The sequence below is a fragment of the Emydura macquarii genome, unplaced genomic scaffold, assembly GCF_026122565.2.
Source record: "Emydura macquarii macquarii isolate MOO-44397 ecotype Brisbane River unplaced genomic scaffold, CSIRO-AGI_Emac_v2 contig_2994, whole genome shotgun sequence".
In the NCBI taxonomy this organism is placed as follows: Eukaryota; Metazoa; Chordata; order Testudines; family Chelidae; genus Emydura; species Emydura macquarii.
In genome coordinates, this window is record NW_027133131.1 from 6,351,953 (window position 1) to 6,361,338 (window position 9,386).

Here is a 9,386-nt window from a genome sequence, read left to right on the forward strand (position 1 = left end):
CCCTCCTTTCCTTAAAGAGAGTCCCTTCAGATCAGGGTCACAGCAGGCAGAGGGTGCTCTGTATGCTGTGGGGCTGTATTTACTCTGTGGCTCAGCAAGGGGATGGTGTCTCCAGGGATGTCTCCTTGGCATCTTTCCCTGCGTTTGAGCCACAGGAGAAGTGCCAGCAAACACAGGCCAGAAAGTTAGCGCTTCTCATCAGCAACTCCCAGCTTTGGGAGGGGCGGGTTAGGAAGAGTCTCAATGGCAGACGAACAGGATGGCGAGTGGATTTCCCCCCAGGACACAAAGCGGTAAGTGCCATGCCAGCTCCAATCGGCAGACGGAAGCACCAGCGCTAACGATCCAATCCAAGCTGCTCTCGTTATTAATGAGTATGCAAATTTCATGTGGTGGAGAGAGCCGTTTCATTCCCCAGCTCCGGGGAAAGCGTTGTGCTTTGGCGGCATAACCATTAACGTAAAGTCTGTTGCCTTGAGACAAACAGAAGGACACGGAAAGGGAAAACAGTGCAGGCACAGAAATGCAGCCAAGCACTCAGGAAGCTGGCCTCCCAGCCACCATCTCCACAACCAGAGATATCATCTGGCCAGGAGCAATCGGAGCTGAAATGATCCACTGAGTTGAGGCTGCAAAACTGACCCAGAATGGGTGCTGTAGGTCAGATTTTAGACTGTTGGGTTTAACCCTGTTATTTGCATGACAGCAGCCAACCAACCCTGATCTCAACCCCATTGTGTCAGGCACTGCAGTCAGAGCATCAGACAATGTCTGCTCTGAAGAGCTTACAGTCTCCATAGACAAGGCAGAAAGCAACTTGCCCGAGGTCACCCCCCGGTTAGCAACCGCACCAAGATTTTCTGATTCCCCTGGAGCACAGTGGCTCACTTCCTTGTCCCAGGCCAGGTGCAGCTGGAATGAGAGGAAATGCTTTGTTCCTTTAGCAGATTAGGCCTAGATCCTCAAATGTCTTTAGGCACCTAACTCCTATTGATTTCAGGGGGAATTAGGCACTATAGCTAAGAGGAGTGGTCCCCCCTCAGAGAAGGGCCTAGAGCAATAGCCAGACCCGCCTCAAGCTAGTAAAGCCCCAAATGAAAACCCCTGACCTAAAGCAGGTGGGCGGGTCCAGGCCTTTAAAAGCCCCAGGGACATCACCTGACAGGAAGCAGGTGGGCGGAGCCAGGCCTTTAAAACTCAGGCCTGTGAGCTCAGTCAAGAGAGGATGGTTGGGGGAGAAGGATGTCTCTCCTCCTGGCCTGTGATGAAAGGGAGTGATCTTACCCCATGGCCTGGGAGCTGGAGGAGGGCTGACCTGAGCAGTACAGGGCCTGGGACCTAGAGAACCTACCAGCCTGGTCTGGGGGCTGGAGGACCTGCCCTCTGTGGAGGAACCCATGGAGTTGCTAGAGCTGCCACCCATGAATGAGGAGGGCCTAGTAGGGCTACCATACCCCAGTGACCCACAGGAGGCAGGTACCGGGGGTTTTGGCAAGGAAGAAGCCCAGGGGCAGCCATAAGTTCATGGCTGAGTCTGGGGCAACGTGGGTGGTGTGTTGCAGCAGGAGCCCTGCCAACCTTGTGGCAAACGCCTTTTGCCACTGCAAGGGCCCTGGGCTGGGATGCAGTGGAGACGGGTGGGCCTGCGTCCCCCTTCCCTAACAGCCCTGAGAGAGCCTCACCTTCCATACTGCTCCAGAGGGTGGGCCTGCTTACCTGGCCAGCCCTGCCGGAGGGCCTGGCGAAAGATTGTTTGCCCAGGAAATGGGCTCAAGACTGCTCCTGGCGGGAGGTAGCTGGGAGGGGTGGTCCCCCTCTGAGAAGATCCCAGAGGGGGAAGCCTGGATGCTGCTCCCTGCTTCCAGGGGCTCGTCCACAGGCACCTAAATGCCTTTGAAGATCTGGACCTTAAAGCATTTACTAAACAATGCTTTCATTTTAGCTGCAAAAAAAAAAAAAACATTCTTTGAGCTGCAGTCTGTAATCTGGGGAGCGGAACCTGCCTGTCGTGCTCCTCGAACAGCCTGTCTGCTGGCTTTTAAATTCCTAAACACAAACTAAAACCCCCCCCCAGCAGATCGAGCCCAAATATTGAGCAGCTGGTTCAAAATCCTGAATTTTGCAAAGGTTCCTCTTGTTTTTACAATCAGCTGGACCAACACCTGGAGCTAGAGGTGACCTCTCAAATGAGGGATGCCGGAAAAGAATTTGTGTGTGTTCTGCTGGAGGGCGTTTGTGGCTGCCATCAGGTGAGTCTTTGTCCTCTAAACAATCCCAGACCTGGTTAATGCCCATGGGTGTGCTAAGCACCCTTCATTCAGGCTAACTAGCAGAAGGGGCCATTTTTGCTCTTGCTTTGCTGACCGGGAAGCCTTCTCAGGACATTCGGTCACCGATTTGATGACATTTGCTGTGCTTCTTTTGAGTCTCCCCATCTGCACTCCTGAGGTTTCCACCCCCTCTCCCCACCCGGCTAGTCCTTTCAGAGTCGCGCCTCCAGGTTCTGGTTACTGTCACACGAGACCAGAGGCTGAGATGGGACAGGGGAGGAGGTAATGATCTCAAACGGTGGAGAGAGAAATCCCTGCAGACAAGAAGGAGAAAGGGGTGGGGGGAGGAATAAGACAGGACAAAGGGTGAGGCTTCAGTCTCAATCCCTTCATCAGGATTTGGGCCTGCTTTCTAGGGACTTTTTGATCAACACTGACAATCCCCCCCCCCCCCACCCCCAAAGCGATTCCTCCCTAACCTCCTCCCCGATGCATGGACTGTAACCACAGATCGGGTGCCGGCAACAGACAAAACGCAAAGGAAGCAGCAAGCTTAAGAAGTTCCAATGCACCCGCTGGGTGATCCATCATCTGGCGTCATGACTAGCCTATTAAATGCCTTTTGTGGGGGTGGGGTGCTTCTGCGGGGGTCCTCTGGCTACATGTGTGCGGGCACATCTGCAGGACACAGTGTAATGCACAAAAGTGCCATAAGAATAATACTCTGCATTTCATCTCAGTAATACTCTGCCTCCACCACCAAGGGCTTTACAGACACTCAGCCCCTGCAGGCCGTAGGTCCAGGCTGGAGGAGTAACCCCATTCTCCAGATGGGGAGGCTGTGGCAGAGACAGGGAAAGGCTCAGGGCTGGAGTTTCAAAGAGCTGAGGCAGGTGAGTCTAGTGGTTAGGGCACAACCCTCCCATATGAGAGCTGTGGAGTTAAGTCCCTGCTAATGCACAGATTTCGTCTAGCACTTCAGCACTGGTGGGTCTCTGAGCCAGGGTGCATTGTCCAGCCCCTGCACTACGGTGCTAAAAGCTCAATATCTTTGAGGTTCGAGGTCTCTGGTCCCCTCTGTAATTGGGGATAAGAGCACTGCCCTGCATCACAGGGGTGCTCGGAGGGTGAAAAGATTGAGCTGAGGGGGAGACCATAGAAGCACCTTGGTAGGCTGAGTTTCAACGGGATCAGGGCTCCTAACTCCCACAGGCTCCTTTGAAAATCACCCCATGTTCTCAAAAGTGGCCTATTTGGGGGACCCCTGATTTCAGACACCCCAGTGTGATTGAGCCACCCCCCCCCCAGGTCCCAATGACTGCTTGGGGTGGGGGGGGTCTCAACACTTCTGGAAATCAGGGTCCTTTGTGCAGCAAGCAGGACACCCCCAAAATCAAAGACAGATTTAGAGGCCAAGCATTGCTGTAAGTGGCTTCCTTAGATTTTTTAAGGCTCCAAGGGCTCCTTCTCAGGTAGGGCAGGGGTCAGGGGAAATCATGCCCCGTCTTTATGGCTAGGTAGCTGGGGTAAGTCCTGAGACTATTGTACGTTGGGGTCGTGTTCTGGAAAAGGCTGAGAAGCCCTGATTCAGCCTGAACTCCCACCTAACAGGCTAGAGACCTGACAGATTCGTAGCATGTAAGGCCAGAAGGGACCACTATCTCATTTAGCCTGACCTCCTGTATAATACAGGCCATTAAACTTCACTCCGCTACCCAATAGCTTGCGTCTGGCTAAAGCAGCTCTGCCAGCCTAGATCTGAAATCATCAGGAGATGGAGAAGCCACCATTTCCCTGAGGAGTTTGTGCCAATGGTTGAGCTGCCTCCCTGACAAATGTGTCTAATTTGAATTTGTTTGGCTTCAGCATCCAGCCACTGGTGCGTGTTCTGCCATTCTCCACTAGCTCAAAGTGCCTATGAGTGCCCGGTGGCTTCTCCCCATGAAGGTCCATAGATGCTGCAATCAAGTGACCTTCGCAATCTTCTTTTGATAAACTAAACAGATTGAGCCCCTGAAATCTCACCCCACAATTCCGGCATCCAGCTCAGCTTGCTGCAGGCCACACATCGAGTCAGTGGCTGAGCTTGGAACAGACCCCAGGCCTGCAATTTACTCCCCATGACCGTATGCATATTTGTGCATGGGGTAGGTGGCGGTGTGCATATGCTGCCTGTGTGCGGGAACCTGTACCACAGGTGTGATTAGACCATGCAGCTACTTATGGGGATTGTCATGAACTTGCAGGAAGGGCGGTGGGGGGGGGGAGGGTGCGCGCGCGTGTGCGCGCGCCTCTCGAGATACCAGCACCCCATCTTCACCCACCCACATCCCCACCCCTTCGCCGCCAATCCCTGCACCCTATCACTTCCTGCACTTGCTCCTTTCCACTCCCTATACTGTGCCACCCAAAACACAGCAAGAAAGAGGGCAGCTCTGCACAGCAAGTGAGCAGGAAGAGAGCCATCCTCTGTTGATGCCCAGCTGGGGACCTGTCCAGTTCCGAGGGAGTAGCCGGGCTGGGGGATCCATCAACAGGCCAAGGAGTCCATGGAGACAACTGCATAACCCTGAGAGCAATGGAGACGGCAGGTAAACAAGCTAGGCCTGTAGGATGGACCCACTGCAATAGGTAGGGGTCACAGAGGGGTCAGGCTGGCTCATGAGAGATCAGGGAAAAGAGCACAGGGCCTTTCTGGTCTAGGAAGCACTGCTTCTGAGCTGGCCCCAGGAGGAACAGGCTAGCTCACGGGTGTCAGGGAAAGAAACTTGGGGCACTTTCCCTCTAGGGACCACTGGTTTTGATCCAGCTTCTGGGAGAACTGGCTGGCGCAGGGGTCACAGAATGGGGTCTGGATCCTTTTCCCTCTAGGGAGTGTTTGCTCCAATCCAGCCCCAAGGGGGCCAGGCTGGCTGGGAGGGGGTTAGGAGAATGGGATATGGAGTCTTAGGGGAGGCACCAGTTCCAATCCAGGCCCAAGTCCGGGAATGGTATACAGGGCTTCTGGCTTCAGAGGCCAGCTCTGAGCTGGTCTCTGGTCACTGGGACTAGACAGCTGGAGGGAACTGGGCATAGGAAATAGACCCTTTTCACAGGTTAAAAGCTAGGCCTACGTCAGGGAGACAGGCTGGCTCAGGGACATCAGGGAATAGTACACAGGGCCTTTCACCTCCAGGGCAGCAGTACATGCCCAGCCTCACTCGAGGGCTGCCATGCAATGAGTTTGCTGAATCTCAGTCCCCACACAAGCCCCCAGCACAATGCGCTCATGAGAGAAGCTAGGGACGGACTGGCTCTGGAGGCTCACTCCCCTTCCACCTGGATAGGTCCGAAGCATGATGGTGGATGAGGTAGGCAGGGGATAACGTGCTACTGTCCGTGCTGTGTGGGCAGCAGATCCACCCTCCAGTACTGAGGATGCGTCACTGTGACCCACTACCCTAGCTGGGCAGAGAGCCATGCACGTGGCCCCACTACTGACCCACAAAAAATTGAGGCCTGAAGGGCAGACTCTGGCAAACATGGGGTTAAATGGGCTTCTTTGGGGTTTTCTCCCCTTAAAACTATCCCTATTATGCCCACAAACAAAGGGCACTGGCAGGGCCAGCTTGTGCCAGGTAGAGCCCTGAGCACCGCAGCATGGGCTTCCCTGGCACAACCGATACCCTGCCTCTCCCAGGCAATTGTGCCTGGTTGCAGTGGGAGCAAACATCTGCTGCGGGAAAGGACTGAGCCCAACAGCAAGGGGCAGCTGCCCCAGCTCTCAGTGCCCTTCAGAGGCTGGCACTGGCTTCTGGGAGAGCCACACCTTCGCTCTTCAAGGGTAAATTTGAATCCTCACTCCTCTAGTGGCCAAGTGATGAACTAGACCTGTCCACATAGGCCTGCTTCCCAGTCTGGGTGATTGTACCCAACCCATCATGACCCTCTGGAATTGATCTGGAAGCTGTTACCACCAACAAACTACCTTCAACCTCCTCCACTTCAGGGCGAGTTTCCAGATGGTCAGAGCCCGCCCAGGTCATCACACTGGTAGCCTGCCTCGGGCGGGCTGGGAAGATTTGCACCAAAGGTGACTCATGCTCGTGCTGTCAGGGAGGTTCATTTGTTTCCCCGCCATCTCAATTGCGCCTGTATTTGTTTAGCTGATGAATAGGGTTGTTAGCATTAAACAGACTCCCAGCTCTGCAGTTAAGTGGGTGGCATTGTAATAAAATATTGAGAACATTTGCTCTCGGCAGCTGCGTTCCTGCCTGGATCCCACTTCAGACGAGGCAGCCCTCGACGGCAGATTATTTGCAAATAACAAATGCATGCATGCGCCTTTGATCTCAGCACCTGGAATGTCCAAGCACTAGCTGTCCCATCGAGGGAACAGAGATGGAGGAGACGCAGCACAAATAAAGGGGGATTGGGTCATCCTGGACAAATACCTAAGCAGGTAATGCCCAGTGGAATAAATTCCATGCCTCCAGCTGCAAAGCTCTCCAAGGGCAGGGTTGCACACAAATTGGCGCCATTGCAGTTAAACCAGAGCAAAAAGTGGACAGGCACCTTTCGGTTTAAGACTGGTGTATTGTGGTTTAGCTTGCACCTTAAAATAAATTGAATTAAGGCTGGCATTGTCATTGAGCCAAGTGGTCTAGCAGATGTCAGGGACCTGCCGGTCAGTGTTCTGTTGATGAAGAACTCAGTGGCACGGAGTCTGGGTTTTTTCTCAGTGTAATTTGCTTAATTACACGCTATGTGCCAGTCCGGGAACAGAGATGGCCCCAAGTGGAAGGCAGCCATTCCCCTCTGCCCAGCAGCTCCACCCCAATGCCCAGTTCCCAGGAAGCAGCTTCACCCCAGCAATCACATCTAACCGGAGAGGTTCACCCAAAGGGCTGATGCTCCCGCTGCAGCTGCTCGCTACTTGCAACAGCAGCCCTTAAAAGAACTGTGCATCGCACAACAAGAAGGCGGCATGTCTTCCAAGACAGAACACTACTCCCATGTGAAGGAAAAGAACTGGTGAGGCTGTGCAATAGCACCACCTGGTGACTCCTGCCATAACACAGGGTTAAACCAAAATAAGAATGTCTCCACTGCCTTTGGTGTGAGTTTAACATTACACCTTAATTTAAACACATGTAACTGCCTGTAGAGAAGCACATGTTCCCGAGGCTCTAACTCAACCTGCTTAGCACATGCTCCAGTACAATTTGTCTGGTCTTGACTTGAGTTTTAGGTCTTAATTAGAGGGAGTCAGTTAACACATTCTCCCATCCCGACTTCACATCCAAGTCAAGGCAAGGCTACGGTGCATGAGTTTAACCTTCTAATGACTGCAAGGCCTGGAGAGCTGCTCGGCCATCAACAGCAGCTACATCAACAGCCTTCCTGAACCAGCGCCACACAGACATCCCACTGTAGGGGGAGAGGATGCATGTGCAACCTGGTGTATTTCTATTATGATACAGTCTCTAATTACATGATCACATAACTACTTTTTCCACAGGACCCCAGCCTTATTCCATGCACGGGTTAGATTGCCCAAGGGGCCTGCAATCCACTTTGTCTGATCCCAGGTGCCTAATCAGTCTGCGTTCGCAATGTCACAGCCTGCTGGCAAGTGGCAGGGGCAGAAACAGGGTGAGCGAGAATCACTGCCTTTAAGCAGAGGTGGGTGGGTTTGCTTAAGAGGCTCAAATAATTCCACATGCTGGTCCCAGCCAGGTCATCTGGTCTCCTCCTCCCCAACTGTGCTTTGTCACTTGATTAGACAGGTAATGACAGAAAGCTAGCCCAGGGCGAGCGGCCTCGTTCGATGTGTGAAAGCAGTTGGCTAGTGTGGGGTCAGTTGCCAGCAGGGCAGGTATCCTTATCACCAACCCCCAAGCACTAAAAGGTCACACACTGAACGATCCATGGAGACTGAGCTATTCTTTATTAGGATGAAAGTACCACCTCGCGGTCCCATCACACCAGGCACTGCACAAGTGTGGAGCGAGAGATGGTCCCTGCCCCAAAGAGTTCACAGTCTGAACAGGCACCGAGCAGGGAAGAAACTTACCCAAGATCACAGCCAGGAACAGGACCCATGTGCCCAGAGGCCCAATCCTGTGCCCTGCTCACTAGGCCACACTCCTTCTAGAGGGTGATAGCTTCATGGGGAAGCTTCCCCTGCCACTACAGGTGGCTAATGAGGGGGTGTGAGACTCCCAGAATGGGACTTGGCTCTGTTCGGCAAGACATGCCCGTCCTAAGCCGTTTCTCCCCCTGCCCCCTTTCAACAAAAAGCCCCTGTTTGATTTGACACCAGAGCCGGTGCGAAGAAGCATCCAGCACCCCGCAATTACGTGAATCCTTAAGCGGCTGTGCTGGCAGATCGCGGGCTGCGAATTAAGTTAGCAGGATAGCGCAGATTGCTTTTGTCCACTCCGCTTCGGGCCATCCATCACCAGGCTTTGACAGCACTTAAAGGTCCAGAGACAGAGGCACAGCGGCACTTAGCACTGAGTTATCTGCAACATTACAGCTTAGAAAATGTTATTAAGTGGAGAGATGTTTATACTCCTGGATTGGAATAAACCTCCGATCTTCGCCACAGCTGGCCCATGTGCAGCTCGCAGCTAATCCTTCAAAGGCAGCGGGTGGGGTGGGGTCTGGGAGGCATCCTTCTCCAGAAATTTATACTTTCCCTCTCCCCCGGCATACACACACACACCTAGGAAGTAGAGGATACAAATCTCCCCAGAGATCTTTCATGTATTTTACGCTGACATGGGAGAAATGAGGGAGGGGAACTTGAGTGCAAGGAACTGTCTCTGCTTCTTTTAAAAGGAGACCTGTAATAAGAAATAAAACTGTGCTTTGTCTCTATGAAGGACTGAATGTGCTTCCCCTGCACACACAACACCGCTTGCTATCCCCAAATGTCCACTCTGATCATTCCTAGAGGACTTGGAGAGGTGAATTGGGAGCTTTCTGAATGATATATTTAACAGAAGTATCTTTTCTTCCAAAAACTACTTGGGCATTTGAGCTAAATAAATCTGGATAAAATCAAACCAAAAAAATAAAAGGTGAATTAAAAAAGCAAAACTGTTTCCCCTCCCAATCAACCAGGTTTCA